General features: G+C 43.0%; 1 protein-coding gene across 1 annotated transcript in view; it reads left to right on the top strand.

Annotated features, from left to right (window-relative positions):
* ARHGAP5 (Rho GTPase activating protein 5) overlaps positions 1-17,964 on the top strand; it is a 487,952-nt gene that overhangs the window by 74,268 nt on the left and 395,720 nt on the right. The window lies entirely within an intron of this gene.

Genomic DNA, 17,964 nt, shown 5'->3' with positions numbered 1-17,964 from the left:
AGCAGTTCAGCTCCAAGAACGTATGTCTCCAAAGAAGGATGTGTGGTGTTCCTGTGAAGCCTGTTATTTGATCCTTAAAAACAGGAAATCCGGCTTGATACAGCGAAGAAAGAAGTCAGCAGTCTTTCAAATTTCATAAAAAAAATGTTTTTTAATAGCTCAACGCGTTTCAACGTTTAAACGTCTTTATCAAGAGCAAAATTTTAAAAACAGAAATAAAAAATGGTAAAGACAAATGACTGAGTACTCAGTCATTTGTCTTTACCATTTTTTATTTCTGTTTTTTAAATTTTGCTCTTGATAAAGACGTTTAAACGTTGAAACGCGTTGAGCTATTAAAAAACATTTTTTTTATGAAATTTGAAAGACTGCTGACTTCTTTCTTCGCTGTATCAAGCCGGATTTCCTGTTTTTAAGGATCAAATAACAGGCTTCACAGGAACACCACACATCCTTCTTTGGAGACATACGTTCTTGGAGCTGAACTGCTGCAGCATATGGAGGCTCCTAGGTACTGATCCTATCACAGACGCTGTGTGCCTCTGACGCTCTGACTTCTGTTGCTGCGGATTGGACCCTGGATTGCCGGATCTATCCTCCCATTGGACCGTCTGGCGGACGACTAAGGTTCCGTCCTGCTTAGTGTGGCATACGTTTATGCCAACACTTTTGTGAGTACCCTGACCGTCTGTGTTGTCCTGTCTCCTGTTCTCGTTGTTACACCACGATACTGTCCCATAAGGCGCCTCTCTTTTTATCTGCTCCCACAGATTTGTTGTCACCTTTTCCTTTCAAGAGTGCTGCCGTCTACTTTGGATACCGACTACTACCGCCTTTGTTGGTTGCTGGATGCTCCAGGAACTTTTTCCATCTTGAAACTGTTTTTGTGAGTCAAGTACTGACCGCCATTTGTGCGCACCTCCGTAGGATATATCCTCTATTTTTTTTTAACATATGATACTCTATCCATTACATTAAGGTTTAATTTTGACATTAATGTCCCTTTAATGCTACATTATTTTAACACATTAATACATTTTTGTTTCTCAATGTCTAGTAAAAGTGCAGTTAGGCAGCTTCTGCTTGGCAATTCCATAACACAGATTTAACAGACTTATTTAACACAACAAATGTTAACTTTCTGATTACAGTACTTTTCTAGCTTTCTGATGGTACTATGTATTCTAAAGTATTAAAAATGATATAAAACTACTTTTAGTGAAACAATCCTATTTTACAGATGCAAATACTCTGAAATCCTAATTTCTGAAATCCAAACCTCTTCCGCTCCCAAGCAGTTTAGATAAATGGTTTTCTACCTGTATTATATACCCAGGTATACCCCGCTCATACAACAGGTTAGGGACTAGAGTCCCTGTAAAGTGAAAACCGACTTAAAGGGACACTGAACCCAAATTTTTTTCTTTCGTGATTCAGATAGAGCATTCAGACAGAGCATGCAATTTTAAACAACTTTCTAATTTACTCCTATTATCTATTTTTCTTCGTTCTCTTGCTTTCTTTATTTGAAAAAGAAGGCATCTAAGCTATTTTTTTTGGTTCAGAACCATGAATCCAACATATATTAGGGGTGCAATAGTGCTAAGTTTAGTTTAACACTAGCACAGCACAGTATTCAATTAGTATTCAATAAATACTGTACCTGTAAAAAGTAAATTTATGCTTACCTGATAAATTGATTTCTTCTATGGTAAGACAAGTCCACGAATTCATCCTTTACTTGTGGGATATTATCCTCCTGCTAACAGGAAGTGGCAAAGAGCACCACAGCAGAGCTGTCTATATAGCTCCTCCCTTAGCTCCACCCCCCAGTCATTCGACCAAAGGTACAGGAAGAAAAAGGAGAAACTATAAGGTGCAGAGGTGACTGAAGTTTAAATCAAAAAATATAATCTGTCTTAAAATGACAGGGCGGGCTGTGGACTAGTCTTACCATAGAAGAAATCAATTTATTAGGTAAGCATAAATTTACTTTTCTTCTATAAAGGTAAGACGAGTCCACGGATTCATCCTTTACTTGTGGGATACAATACCAAAGCTACAGGACACGGATGAACGGGAGGGACAAGACAGATGGTTAAACAGTAGGCACCACTGCTTGAAGAACTTTTCTCCCAAAAATAGCCTCCGAAGAAGCAAAGGTATCAAATTTGTAAAATGAAGCGAAGACCAAGTCGCAGCCTTACAAATCTGCAAAACAGCCTAAACATGCACCAAATGTTTCAAAATTTTGTATGTAGACACAATATAGGTAGTTAAGATTGCCCCACAATTTTTTTTTAACAATTAACCCCTTAATTTGCAAACCGGATCGAAAATGGGCCCAGATCCGGAAATAAACATTCAGCACCTTGCCACAGCCCTGCTGTGGCCCTACCTGCCCTCAGGGATCGAAAATGTGGGGTAAAAGCTTCGATTTGGCCCAAAACATACACCAGGGCCCTCAGGAGTTAGGGCTTGCTGAGAAAACTAACTGCGCATCTGAGGCGCAAAAATAGGCCACGCCCATCTCGATGTCTCCACAGCCTCAAAGAACCGCACCAGAGCGGTTATAACTAGCCATGTGGGTTCTGAGACAAAAACGTTAAAGCACTCCCAAATCAAAAAACGTTTGCTCACAAACATTTGCAATTCAGTGTCAACCATATTTGTAATTGGCCCCATATGCAAGCTAAGTAATGCCCTTCTTTTAACTCTAGGATTACTGCTTACCCTTACCCTCCTGGGTATAATGTCAGCCTTTCTGAAATACACAGTCTGTCCAGAAAAATATGACTGAACATACCTCACTGCTGCATAGCATGAAACCGTTCCTCACACTGAAGTTTCCTGTACTCCTCAGCCTCTGTGGGAACAGCAATGGATCTTAGTTACAAATGCTAAGATCATCATCCTCCAGGCAGCAGTCTTCATCCATCTGCTGCCTGAGAGTAAATAGTACACACCGGTACCATTTAAAATAAACTCTTGCTTGAAGAAATTAAAAACTAATATTTTATCACCTCTTTCACTTTACCCTTCCTAGTACTTAGAGTAGGCAAAGAGAATGACTGGGGAGTGGAGGTAAGGGAGGAGCTATATAGACAGCTCTGCTGTGATGCTCTTTGCCACTTCCTGTTAGCAGGAGGATAATATCCCACAAGTAAAGGATGAATCCGTGGACTCGTCTTACCTTTATAGAAGAAATAGTGACAATTACTGTAGTACAATTTGCCAGACTATAGCACTGAGACACAGATTGCACTGTAATGATGTAAACAGACTGAACTAAGCATGACAAAATGGTGCGAGTCCCTTTTCTCGCAATCTCACGATTACAGCACTGTTTCAAAATCCTTGGAGGTTGAACTTCAGCTCCACAAAGCGCTGTATTAGCGAAGCGCTGTAAAGTGAGGTATACCTGTATGTATATATAGATATATCTATAAATATATAGATATATCTATAGATCTATCTATCCACATACACACACTACATCATTGTATCCTGATAAGGCCTTTAAATTAAATACATTTCAACCAGCAGCTTCTGATAATGAGTAAACACTGAGCAGACCCTCCCTCATAACCTCCACTGCGAGGATAACCTAGATCGTGGAGTACAATTTAACCCTATGGCTACCATAAAGGACTTCAGTACATATCAAGGGAATACACTGCAGTCCTCTCTGGTAGCCAAAGTGTTAGTGTGCTCTTAATGTTATGTTGTCATTCTAGGCAACACCAGCAGCATTTTGCCGTCCAAGCCTGCGTTCTATAACAAAAAATTTGGCTCCATATTTATAAGCGCAGTGCTTGACTGTTTGAGGGAGCTGACAGAAGAATTAAAAGTTAAACTGCAGTAAGCGTGCATGGCAAAAATGTGAGAGGTGCAGTTATGCTCTCCTTCATGATCCCCTGCCACAGTACGCTAATAGATTCTGCAGCTCCATCAAGAAAGCTTCAGAAAACCACTGTCATTTTACAGAGCAAATAATTACCACTAAGAGGCCTCCCAATTGCTAGGTGCAACAGTTTATGAATTTAACTGTGCGGCGGGTAGTATTTAATGCACTCCGAAAATGCAGGGGTTTTCTACAGGACCCCAAAATTGGGAAAATCGGGGACTGGCTTACTTAAAGTAAATGTCAAGTTACTAATAGTGCCCCACGGCATTGTATAGACTTTTAAAAATTAACAAGGGTTTAATTCATGAAATCTTTTATATGTATATATTTTGCAGAATTTTTACCTATTTACCGCTGCGACGATAAGCGAAGCTCTCCCGCCCACCATATTGTCAAATTGATTGACAGATGACAATTTGTAAGATAACTAATCCTTGGTTCTTTCTAATGACACGGTGAGTCCACAGATCATCATCAATTACTTTTGGGAATATCACTCCTGGCCAGCAGGAGGAGGCAAAGAGCACCACAGCAAAGCTGATAAATATCACTTCCTACCCACAACCCTCCAGTCATTCTTTTTGCCTCTTGTGCAAGGAGGAGGTGAAGTGTTTGGTGTCTGTAGAAAATTGAACTTCAATCAAGATTTTTTTTTATTTTGAATACCAGAGTAGGTTTACTCTGATATTCCTTTCAAGGCTGGGCTTAGCCGTACTCCATGTTAGTCTCTTCAGTAGGACTGCGGTGGTTTTAAAGCAGTTTGGAAAACACAGGCCCACCTCACAAGTTCCTAACAGGTTGCTGCCCTGGTATAGAAAGCCTGAGTATGTTTACTGTCTATCTTTTATTCACAGGTCACTGTGAGGAGCGGCATCCTCTCATACCGGTGGACTGTCCTCCTGCCGGACAGCTGAATATACAGATAAGTGCCTTTAGTCTTCTGGGGCTAGGAGGCCGGCACTGCAGGGGTTCAGACCTATCTGTATTTTATTTGGGACAAGAAATCCTTAATGACATTTTTATGGCAGTAAGCAGGCACTTTCATGTAAATGGGGAGATTTAGGAGTTATTCTACTTCAGGATAGAAGGGGTTAACCCTAATTGAGGCTCAGATTGTTTATATGCTTATCCTAAGAGCCCTGCATGTAGAAACTATGGTACAGTGGCAATCCTTATTTATTAAAGGAAGGAGGAACCTGTGAAATGTGTGGTTCGTTTTTTTTAGCTACATTTCCTTATGGCCGGAAGGAAATACAGAGGGCTCAGTGCACTTTGTTCATTTGTGCGGGAGAGCCCGCTCTCCTTTTCTGGCCACTTGTGCTTATTTTAGGTAGAAACAGTCTCAGTGCAGATTCTACATTTTCTATGGCTGGATAAAGCGAGATGTTTGCGCACTTTGTTTTCAGACAGTGCAGTCTGTGATGTCTCCTCCTTTTTAGAGACGGAGCGGCGCCATTTTGGGTCTTCCTGTAGTCCCGCCTCCTTCTCTGGGTGGAGATTTTTGGCAGGTCTATTGTTTTATACAATTTTTTAGAAGGGAGGGCGGTTCACAGGATTTTTGTGACAGTTCCCAGGGTTTTGAGCTGCATTAGTCTTTCCTACCCTCAGCGGTGCAGTGACAGCAGTTCGAGTCATAATGGCTGAACCAGCTGGAGCTGCTGCTATTCATGTTTGCACAAACCGTAACACAAAAAGTCTCATGTGGGTGTTAGTACACAATTGTCTTTATTTTTTATATTCTCAAACAGTAGCATGCTTTTTAAGTCCTTTACAAATGCATACTCTGTTGTTGTGATAGCCGGTATGAGCTATCGTATTTATTGAAGACTCAATGTGGGACTGATGTTCTTGTGGGAAAAGGGGGCATTTATTGAGATGAAATGATTTGATTAGTTTTTAATTTTAAAGACTATTATAGTTAATCTTTTGATAAGCTAGGTAGTACAACGCCTCAAGATGCCGGTTACTTAGGAACCTCTTTCCTCCCAGGATATTGCTTTTTAGATATGCAACAGCTTCTCCTATACCTCCTGAGCCTTTTTGCTGACACAGGCAGTGCCCTGCTGTTCCTCTTAGTTTCACGAAATGGACGTTCCCCTCTGAGCCTCATCTCTCCCAGGATGATGCTGTTTAGACAATACAACAGTTTTCTCATTATCTTTCCCAAGCCAGTGTGGCGTTACATGCAATGCCCTGCGGTACCTCTCAATCTCCTGGAGGAGTTTCTTTGCCTTTCAGATTTTGCAGCTCAGGTAGATTTTTCGACTTTATTTGTGGCTTTTTGATGTTTTCTTTTCCTTACCTACAGGGAAAATGCAAGAGGCCATTTAAGATTCAGATGGTAAGGTCTCTGCTCTGCATTCTGCTACACAGTTTGTTTTGCTGCTAATTCTGGTGAAGATTCTTCATCGGGAGTTTTCTGAGGGTTGCTGAAGTAGCAACCTTCAGTTTTGAGCTTTAACACCTTCATGTACGGTTAAAGGAGGTTTTGGCTACTTGGACGACACCGATATCCTATCATTGTCAATCCTTGGAAGTTTTGCAACTTAATCATCTTTATGATGTTCCTTCCTATGTGGAAGTATCTCTAGACGTGCTTTCGAGACTTTTTCTGTCTCCTGTCTTTTTTTTTTAAAGATTTTTATTTTCCCATTAAAGGCACGGCGCTTTTAGTAGAGGGAAATTTTTCTTCTATGGCTCTATTTTCTTTCCTTTATGGAGGTTAGTGACTCCTTTAGGGATCCAGGGACTAAAAGCTGGAGGCTTATTAATCAAGCTGGACAGATATCTCAGCATGCTAATGCACTGTTACTGAGCTCTGTAGCAACCCTGTAGCAAGGTCCTCTCAGCCTTTCATCCTTCCGATGTCAATAAATTGAGCAGAGCCTTGACACCCTTACGGGTGATTTGTAGTGCTTTACAAGTAACCAATACATACATACATGTGCAAGGAACTAAGATATGAAGCATCTTTTGAATGTGACTTGTCTAAATAGAATGAGAGCCAAAATAGCTGGCTTTATTGTGCTAGCCTGAGTGGCGTTTTTGGCTATAATCTTGGTCAGTTGATCCTTCCTCCAAGTCTAGGTTTCTGTCACTTTTTTTTAACGACCTTGTTTGGAATGGTCTGGCAGAAATTATTATTTCTGATTTTATGGGAGGGATTTTTCAACCATAGCTAAGAAATAGACCTTAAGGACACCAAAGTAACTTTCGTTCCTATAGTAACTGCAAAGGACAATTTTCCTCTCTCCCTCTTTCAAGTGGGTACAGTCCAAATTTTCTTGGCAGCCCAAGCAGTCTTGAGACAAGGGGAAGTATTCTAGAAATCCTTTGCTGAGGCTTTCAGTAAGAAAGTTTTATCCCCGATCCGGGATCGGGTCAAGTGGGGGACAGATTTTATTGAGTCTAGAATCCTGGCTGTCAACACAGTAATGAAGGTTATAAATGGAATTCATAACTTCCTCCCAGGGATTCCTTCTCTTATGTTAGTCTGCAGACCAGATAAAGAGGGAGGCATTCTTGAAATCTATCCAGGATTATTTTCCTCCCTGGGAATGGTTGTCTATCTTCTATACCTAACTGTTGTGGTTAACAAATAAAAGGGGACTTCTCGTCCTTGCTAGACCTAAAGTGTATCATCCGTACCATCCTTCAATCAGAGATTATTGGTTCTATGCTTTCCTGGGTGTAAGAGGGTGGTCAGCATCACAACTATAGACTGGATGGATGCGTATATCATGTGCCCATCCACAGGGATCATAAAGTTCATGAGCTTCGCCTTTCTAGTCGAGCCTTTCAGTCCGCGGCTTCTTCGGTTGGACCTGCCTCAGTCTTCAGAATCTTCTCTAAGTTCTGGTGGCTCCCTGACAAGGATTAGGTCTCGGGTTTTGTAGTGACGACCTACCTGGGTATTGGTTTAGATGACATATTTCAAGCAGCTATCTTTCTTGTAGAGATATTGTTGTACTTTCTGGTTCATACAGATGGAAAGTGATTCTGGATAAGAGTTCTCTGGTTCTATCTATGAGGAAAGTATTCCAGGGGTCCAAATTGTACCCTTCTTTCTAGTCTGCATTCTACTTCAGTGATTCTGATATGGGGGAATTGGTCTCATGGTTACTCCATGGACATCATTCCCTTTGCTTAATTCCATTCTGAGTTTTGCAGTTTGGCATGCTCAGTTTATGACGGGGATCTTCGGATCAGTCTCAAAGGATAGATCTAGATTAGTCGACTGGTGGGTGCATCTGTCTAAGGGCAGATGCTTCAGGAGAACTTTATGGTCAAAGTATCCTCAGTGATTTCCTTTATCCTCAGGGAGTTTTCTCTGTCACGAAAAAGGTGGCTCGGCTTGTTCGGTGGGCTGAAGCCCGCAATTACTTTTATATGCCATAATTGTTCCAGGAGTGGTGTCTAGGGATCGGTCTTGCTGAGCGGATAGACATTTCATTCCAGGCAGTGGGCTCTCCATCTGGAGGTTTTCTCTTGGTTCACCTTTCCATGGGGGGTGCTGGAGATGGATCTGTTAGCGTCACGTCAATTTTTTTTGGAGGTCCAGAGCTCCACAGGCCGCTCTGATAGATGCTTTATAAGGGGTTTCAGTCTAGCGTACCTGTTTTACTCCATTTGCTCTCCATACACAAGTGATTGCTTGTATCAAGCAGGTATGGACTTCGGTTAGTCTATTATCCTCTGCCTGGTTTCACAGGATCTGGTTGTCAGAACTTGTGAAGGTGTTATCTCTTCCGATTGGAAGTGGTCTTGAGGAAGGACCTTTTAATCAGGTTCTACTACTTCATCAAAATCTCGCTTCCCGGAAGCTGTCTGTTTTGAGGTTGTACACTTTTATCTGTGTTTTTTTTTCTGACGCGGTCATTGAGACCATGTTTCAGGCTTGGGAATCTGTTACTTGTAAGAATTCCCATAAGATATGATGTAAATGTCTTTTTTTCTGTGTGAATCTAGGAGCTACTTTTGGAGTAGGGTCTGGATCCCATGAATTTTTATTTTCTCCAGGAATGTCGGGAGAAGAGTTGGTCTGTCAGTTCCCTGGAGGGTCAGATTTCTGCCCAATCTATTTTGCTGTTCAGCGTCTGACAAATGTGTCAGTCGTGCAATCTTTTGTCATGCCTCGATCAGATTCAGGCCTGTGCTAGGTCAATTGCTCCACTTTGAAGCAGTTTCCTTGTTTTTAGAGTTTTGCAGCAAGCTCTGAGCCAATGCTTTCCATAAGATTTTTTTGTGGTTTGTTTCTTATTGCCTCGTTCTGTTTGGAGGGTTTTTGAAACGCTCATCTTTGCGGTGTGTTTCCCCTAATAATTTTTTTTTTTTGCAGATAAGGTAGTTCTCTTTTCCAGGTTTGGTTTCTTTTAAGGTTTTGTCTGTTCACAACTGGGTTCAGAAAGCTCTGCCACTTCTTTCCTTTTGGTTGAGAAGTGTTATCGTATGGCATTTGAGACTGCCGGACTGCAGCCTCTTGTGAGACTCACAGCTCATTCCACTAGGGCTGTTTTTCTTTTCTTGGGCCTTCAAGAATGAGGCCTCTGTGGAACTGATTCCAAGGTTGTGACTTGGTCTTTCTTGGTAACTTTTTCTGAATTTTGTAAATTATTACCTCAGTTGAGGTTTCTTTTGGGAGAAGGGTTTTGCAAGCAGTGGTGCCTTCTGTTTAGGTTACCTGTCTTGTCCCTCCCTTATCATATGTGTCCTCTAGCTTGGGTATTGATTCCCAACAGTAATTGATGATGATCCGTGTCATTACAAAGAAAACGAAATTTATACTTACCTGATAAATTTATTTATTTCTTGACACGTTGAGTTCACGGCCCGCCCTGTATTTTTCAGGCAGGTTTTTATATAAGCCTCAGGCACTTCTGCAACTTGTGTTACTTCCTTTCTCTCCTCTCCTTTCCTTTGGTCGATTGACTGGGGGATTGTGGGTAGGAAGTGATATTTATCAGCTTTGTTGTGGTGCTCTTTGTCTCCTGCTGACCAGGAGTGATATTCCCAACAGTAATTGATGATGATCTGTGGGCTCACCGTGTGAAGAAATAAATAAATTTATCAGGTAAGCACCCCCCTCCCCCCGGGTGTAACAAGGTAAGTTTTTTTTTTTTTTTTTTTAAATACGAATTATCTGTCAGTTTGACAAAATGGCGAACTGGAGAGCTGTGCTTATCGTCGCAAGCGGTAAATAGGTAAACATTTGTCAGGGTTTTTTCCTGTTTTGTTTGCCATGTGCTGCTGGCAGCCATTTTACTCTCCTCTCTTTCTGACTATGGTGCATTGTGTGGGATGCTGCTCATTTCCTGCACTTCCTTTTATGGCCAGACTGGTGTGCATCATCCGTGTGAGACAGGATGCAGTCTCAGAATTGTGATGTCATCACTTATTATTTAAAGGGCCTCTGTTCAGTATGCTTTGCCTTTGCGTTGTCTCAGACCTGTTTGTGAGAGTTCCTGTGTATTACCTGGCTGCCTGACGTCCTTCCTGGTTCCTGATCCCTGGCTTGTTCCTGACTCTGCTGTTTTCCTTGTTCCTGATTCTGGCTCGTCTGACTATTCGCTTTGGCTCCTGACTCGGCTCGTCTGACTACCAGCTCTGGTTTTGACTCCTGGCTTATTTGACTTGAGGCCTTTTTTATTTTTATTTTTTTAACTTTTATTTATAACCAATAAGGGGTGCAAAGGTACAAGTTGCCTCTCCAGCCCACCTCGCAGGGTGAGCCAAGAAGGCAGGTAAGACAATACAAGCAGCTGCGATACAATAACATACATGTAACTTCGAGAAGTTACAGTAGGTAACCATTGCTCTAATAGATATGTATTTGCACCACTACATTGGGGTTTTCAACCTTCTTAACAAACAAACGTAGGACAGGGAAGGCAGAAAAGAGAAGGGGGGGAAAACCGGGAGAGGGGCAGGTAGAATAGAAAGGGATGGGGGGAGCAGACAAACATAAAACACAAAACAGGGGGAACAGATGGAGGCGAGGGAGGGGAAGCCAGGGGAGAGGGCGGGGCAGAGTGGTAAGGGATGGGGGGATATAACAACTGTATATAGACCAACTAGGTATGTAGCAGAGTTATTATGGCTGCAATTCCCAGTTATTACATTTTGTGGCATTGAGACTTAAACTAACTAGCCATAGTACATGAGCATAGAACATGTAATAGAGGTTTCACTTTGAATGAATAAATAATGTATCCAAAACCAGCACATACAGTAAATGTGAGTTTCATAAAAGCGGGCCCCATGGTTTAGATCAGAAAGTGGGAAAGGTAGGTTAAATGAATAAAGGAAATCGGTGCCGAGCCATAAAGTAAGGGCAGACTACTATATAGATGTTTATCTGAACTTTGTGTTAGCGTCTTAGTCATGGGTTTAGAAATAAGAACATCAGTATTGCACATGGAGTAACTGTGACAGGGGTTTGACAGGTTGGGGGGGCTCAGATGGTGGAACAAATCTCGTTGCTTGCCACATCTGTATAGAAATAGGGGAGAGAGACAGGACCATATCCCAATACCCTCCAAGGACACAAAAGGTCCAAGTGTGTTGGATTGTGGAAATCCAACTGGCTCCATCCAAAACACCCATATCTTTGTGAATTAGAGTAATAATCTGTCGCCAGCCACTGTGCCTGTGTTGCCAGGCATATACATAGTGCATGGGAACAAAACAAGCATAATGGTGTTGTTACAAGAAATAGAAATCTATGTGCAAGGAGACTCAAATTGTAATATTACGTGTAATATATAGGTAGTATTTTAAACTGAGAAAGATTAAATAGCGTTAGAATTGCACAGCAGTTTAAATCATATTGTTCTGGGGGCTTAATAATGCAGTGTCCCACTTATATGAGTAAATAATATCAAGGCATTGGTAAAATAGTAGTTTGCTTGTCCCAGGGTAATTAAAGAGAGCCAACCCGACATATAATGTACAAAATAAACAAATTTAAAATCCCAACTAGGTATGTAGCTGAGTTATTATGGTTGCAATTCTCAGTTATTACATTTTGTGGCGCTTAGACTTAATTGCGAAGGTTAGTGTGCTTTCACCAGCCTAACATATGGTCAGGCAATATATGATCACATTAGCTGCTATCATGAAATAAGCAGGTTATATACTAGCTAGCTATAGTACATGAGCATAGAACATTTAATAGAGGTTTCACTTTGAATGAATAGAAATGTATCCAAAACCAGCACATACAATAAATGTGAGTTTCATAAAAGCGGGCCCCATGGCTTAGATCAGAAGGTGGGAAAGGTAGGATAGGTTAAATGAATAAAGGAAATCCGTGCCGAGCCATAGAGTACGGGCAGACTACTATATAGATATTTATCTGAACTTTGTGTTAGCGTCTCAGTCATGGGTTTAGAAATAAAAACATCAGTATTGCACATGGAGTAACTATGACAGGGGTTGAACAGGTTGGGGGAGGCTCAGACGGAGGAACAAATCCTGTTGCTTGCCACATCTGTATAGAAATAGGGGAGAGAGACAGGACAATATCCCAATACCCCGCAAGGACACAAAAAGGTTTCAGTGTGTGGGATTGTGGAAATCAAACTGGCCCCATCCAAAACACCCAAATCTTTGTGTATTAGAGTAATAATCTGTCGCTAGCCACGGTGCCTGTGTTGCCAGGTATATACATAGCGCATGGGAACAAAACAAGCGTAATAGTGTTGTTACCAGAAATAGAAATCTAAGTGTAAGGAGACTCACATTGCGATTTTACGTGTGATAGATAGGTAGCGTTTTAAACTGAGAAAGATTAAGTAGAGTTAGAATTGCACAGTAGTTTAAATGATATTGTTCTGGGGGCTTTTTAATGCAGTGTCCCACTTATATGAGTAAATAATATCTAGGCATTGGTAAAATAGTAGTTTGCTTGTCCCAGGGTAACTAAAGAGAGCCAACCCAACATATAATGTACAAAATGAACAAATTTAAAATCTAAACAGTAATTGCCAACCGGGCTAAGACAGACAATAGACAGCTCCACATTAAAACTATCAAAGATTAACAGAGGGGGGCCATAAGGGCTCCGTGGATGCCGGAACAAAAGTCTCAAACGTTTGATAGTGCACAAAGTCTCTTATCCCATGGGACACCAACCGATGCTTGTTACTGTAATGCTTTGACAGCAGGGCAGTGTCGTGCAGGGTTCCAGGGCAGCGCCCCCTCAGAACATAGTCTCATTCACAAAGTCACCCAACACCAGTGGGCAAACATATCCCTGACTGTCCCCTCCAGCAGCTCCCAAAGCATGCAATGTAGCATAGGGATTCTAGCGCTTCAGATGTGCAACCCTGCTGCTTTCTATTTGCATGTGCCACAACCCCGTCGACAGGCCTGCCGGTTCTGAATTTGCCGGGTAGACGTGTGAGCATGTTTTTAGCGATTGACATGCACGGAGTGATAGAAGATTCATTTGCAACCGTTACAGGGTAAGCAAAGTTGTGAGTTGATTCCTTTTCAGGGCTTGGTCTAGAATCCATTACTAAGCCCGTGGCAGTCGTCGGAAGAGTAACAGTAGGTATCAGCAAGCCGTTCTGTGAGTCCGCAAATTCCGACCACTTTATGTAGGCTGGAGTTATTCCGGTCATCAGCGTTTTTACTGCTTCTCTCCTCTGTGAGGGAGCTGTGGCCAGGAAGCAGATGTCCACCCGTGGGCATTATGTGGTGCCGTTTATCATACTTTGTAAGGTGGGGTCGGAGATGGGCTGCTTCTGTCGGTGCGGCTGTTCCGTTGTTTTCACTATTGCACACAGATTTGAGCAAGAAAGAAGGAGCCGGTCTATTTTGGGCAAGAGTGCAGCCTTTATTTCATCCAGCAAGTGGATGCCAGTATATACTTCTTCAGAGATGAGCCTCTTCATAGTGCAGGCCAGGGAGGAGCTTTTATAAGTGCAGAGTCAAGGTAAAGTTATGTACAGCGCGGTGGGAAAGGGCCCCTCACTTCGCCAATTGGCTTTTTACTTTCAATTCGCTTCTCGGGGGCCAAGTGATTATATATCTTGATCCGAAAGAGTTCCCGGGCACAGAAGTTGCCAAGGGATAGCAGGATGGCGATGTTAATAGCCACTTTTAGCTGCACGGAGCCTCAAGAGTCAGTGGCCATTTTGGAGTGCCGCCCACCGGAAGTCGACTTGAGGACTTTTTATTATTTTTTGTTATTAATAAAGGTGTGATTTTTTTTTTGCACTTCTCGTCTCACTCTGATTCCTGTCACCCTGACATTACGCAAAGGCCATGAATCCTGATGGTGCTAATTATCCACCTTTACCTGCCATCATTTCCAGGATGGATGTACAGGATCACCGCTTGGATCAATTTGCACTAGCCCTGCAAACCCTGCTGACTCGCACTGCACATTTGGACCAAAGTGTCCCGCAAGTTATGGCTGCTCCTGTTTCCGCTGCTGCACCTATGCCTACCAGGAGCATGTCGGGTTCTGCACCTCTACCTCGGCGATATGGAGGAGATCCTATTCAGTGTAGAGGGTTTTTGAACCAGGTGGGCATTTACCTCAGGCGTTTCCCTCTGACAGAGCTAAGGTGGGATTTCTCATCTCGTTACTCTGACACAGCTCTTGCCTGGGCTAATCCCTTTTGGGATACTATTAAGCCTGTGATTTCAAATTACCCTGAATTTGTGGCCTCCTTTCGAAGGGTATTTGATGTTCCGGCTCGCTCCTCCTCTGCTGCTTAACGGTACAAGATCTGTTGCTCAGTATGCTATTGAGTTCCGTACACTTGCCGCAGAGGTAGGTTGGAACAATGAAGCCCTTGTTGCCACCTTCTTTCATGGGCTCTCTGATGCGATTAAAGACGAAGTTGCTGCCAGAGATTTACCAGAGGATCTTGAGGCATTAGTGTCTTTTTTTGATCCTAATTGACATCGGACTCAGAGAGAGGCCTTCTTTCAAGGAGCGCTTGCGGAAGCCTCCTGTTCCATTGTCTCCTACGTGTTCGTTGCCACCCATGCCTCCCTCTCCTCCCATGCCTCCTGGTACCGAGTCACCAGGTACTGCTGAGCCGATGCAGTTGGGATTAACGCGTCTCTCTGTGGCGGAGAGGGCCTTTAGGAGGGAGGTAGGGGATCTGCCTCTATTGTGGGTTACAGAGCCACCTTTTGAAGTCTTGTCCTACACGGCCAGGAAACTCACACCTAAGATCCTGTCGGGGGCAGACCTTGGGTGGTTTATCCTCATCCCCGGAACCGCTTAAGGAGAAACCTTTGGTCACGGTTGTCATTTCCTGGGTGGACTCCTCCATAGTCACTCAGGCTCTTGTTGACTCCAGTGCTGCGGGCTATTTCATTGACAGTGCTTTTGTATCAAAGCACTCCATTCCTGTTTCGCCTCGGTCCGTTCCGTTTGCTATTGAGGCCATTGATGGCAGGCCCCTTCAGCATACACTAGTTACTCACAAAACTGCTCCGTTGTCCATGGCAGTTGGGGCTCTCCATTTTGAAACCCTCCAGTTCCATGTGATAAACTCTCCGCATTTTCCGGTTGTTCTGGGTTATCCCTGGCTCCAAAAGCACAATCCCAGTCTCGACTGGCGCAGGTCCGAAATTTTGTCATGGTCCCCTTAATGTATTTCCACTTGTCTTCGGAAACCAGTTAGTCTTGTGCACTTCTTCGATATCTCAATTGCCAGAGTTGTCTCCTTACCGGTCTTACGATTGTGCCATAGACCTGCAACCCAGAGCCATTCCTCCTCGGGGCCGGCTGTACCCTCTGTCTGCTGCAGAGAATTGTGCTATGGAAAAGTATGTTGCCGATGCTTTGTCGCGGGGGATCATCCGCAAATCCTGCTCTCCTGTAGGGGCTGGCTTCTTCTTTGTGAAGAAAAAGGGTGGCGAGTTAAGACCATGCATCGATTATAGGGGTCTTAATCGTCTTACCATTAAGAATGCTTACCCTATTCCGCTCATTACGGAACTCTTTGACCGCCTCAAGGGAGCTATGGTCTTTACTAAACTTGATTTGAGAGGAGCGTACAATCTCGTTAGGATTAAGGAGGGCCACGAATGGAAAACAGCATTTAACACCAGGAGCGGGCATTATGAGTATCTTGTAATGCCCTTTGGCCTATGTAATGCTCCTGCTGTTTTTCAGGAATTTATTAATGATGTCCTACGAGATATGTTGCAACAGTGTGTTGTAGTGTACTTAGACGACATGCTCACCCACACTTGAGGCTCATCGTTCTGATGTTACACGGGTTCTTCAGAGACTACGTGAAAACGGCCTGTTTTGTAAACTCGAGAAATGTGAGTTCCATCAGACTCAAGTAACCTTCCTAGGTTATGTTATCTCCATTGCAGGGTTCTCCATGGATCCTGACAAGTTATCTGCAGATCTGCAGTGGCCTCGCCCAGTTGGTCTTCGGTCTATTCAACGTTTTTTGGGGTTCGCCAATTACTATAGAAAGTTTATTAAATCTTTGGTCAAACCTATCACAGACATGACCCGTAAAGAGAATGATCCACTCCATTGGTCACCTACTGCCATTAAGGCCTTTGATAGTCTGCCTTTGCTGCCGCTCCAGTTCTGGCTCATCCTAACCCTGTCCTGCCTTTCGTTCTTGAGGTCGATGCATCTGAGACTGGAGTAGGTGCCCTCTTGTCTCAACGTCCTACGCCTGACGGTTCCTTGCATCCGTGTGTTTTCTTCTCTAAGAAATTGTCTCCAGCGGAGTGCAATTATGAAATTGGCAACAGGGGATTACTGGCCATAATTTTGGCACTCAAGGAATGGAGGCATCTTCTCGAGGGTACTAGCGTGCCAGTGCACATTCTTACTGACCACAAGAATTTAACTTATCTATCTGAAGCAAAACGTTTGTCGCCCCGACAGGCCAGATGGGCGCTATTTTTGTCTCGGTTTAATTGTGGTCTCCTACCTGCCTGGTAGTAAGAATGTTGGGGCTGATGCTCTCTTTCGACAATTTTTGCCTTTGTCCAAGGAGGAGTCTGTATCAACTCCTGTTATACCTCCCGACCATATTTTGGCTACCATACGTACTAATTTGACTTCTTCCTTGGGGAGGAGATCCTGGCTGCACACACCAATGCACCTCCTGAGAAACCTAGTGGTAAGTGTTTTGTTCCTGAGAATCTTCAAACTAAACTTTTGCACACTTACCACTATCCTAAAGCCGCAGGTCACTCAGGCAAGAACCAAATGATTCGGTCTGTCACTCGACAATTCTGGTGGCCAGGCCTTCGTTTTGATGTTGCTGCGTATGTTGCCTCCTGCTCAGTTTGTGCACAGAATAAGACTCCTCAACGTCTTCCTGTGGGTCTTCTTCAACCTATTGCTAATGGTGAGCGTCCTTGGACACATCTTTCCATGGACTTCATTTTCGAGCTCCCTGTTTCCAATGGCAATACTGTTATCCTTATGGTGGTTGACCGTTTTCTCCAACATAGGTGTGTCCGGTCCACGGCGTCATCCTTACTTGTGGGATATTCTCTTCCCCAACAGGAAATGGCAAAGAGCCCAGCAAAGCTGGTCACATGATCCCTCCTAGGCTCCGCCTACCCCAGTCATTCTCTTTGCCGTTGTACAGGCAACATCTCCACGGAGATGGCTTAGAGTTTTTTAGTGTTTAACTGTAGTTTTTATTATTCAATCAAGAGTTTGTTATTTTGAAATAGTGCTGGTATGTACTATTTACTCAGAAACAGAAAAGAGATGAAGATTTCTGTTTGTATGAGGAAAATGATTTTAGCAACCGTAACTAAAATCCATGGCTGTTCCACACAGGACTGTTGAGAGCAATTAACTTCAGTTGGGGGAACAGTGTGCAGTCTCTTGCTGCTTGAGGTATGACACATTCTAACAAGACGATGTAATGCTGGAAGCTGTCATTTTCCCTATGGGATCCGGTAAGCCATGTTTATTACGATCGTAAATAAGGGCTTCACAAGGGCTTATTAAGACTGTAGACTTTTCTGGGCTAAATCGATTCATTATTAACACATATTTAGCCTTGAGGAATCATTTTATCTGGGTATTTTGATATAAT

Source organism: Bombina bombina, chromosome 1 (genome assembly GCF_027579735.1).
Source record: "Bombina bombina isolate aBomBom1 chromosome 1, aBomBom1.pri, whole genome shotgun sequence".
In the NCBI taxonomy this organism is placed as follows: domain Eukaryota; kingdom Metazoa; phylum Chordata; class Amphibia; order Anura; family Bombinatoridae; genus Bombina; species Bombina bombina.
The sequence above is the reverse complement of the archived record's forward strand: the minus strand, read 5'-3'. Positions and strand labels throughout refer to the sequence as shown.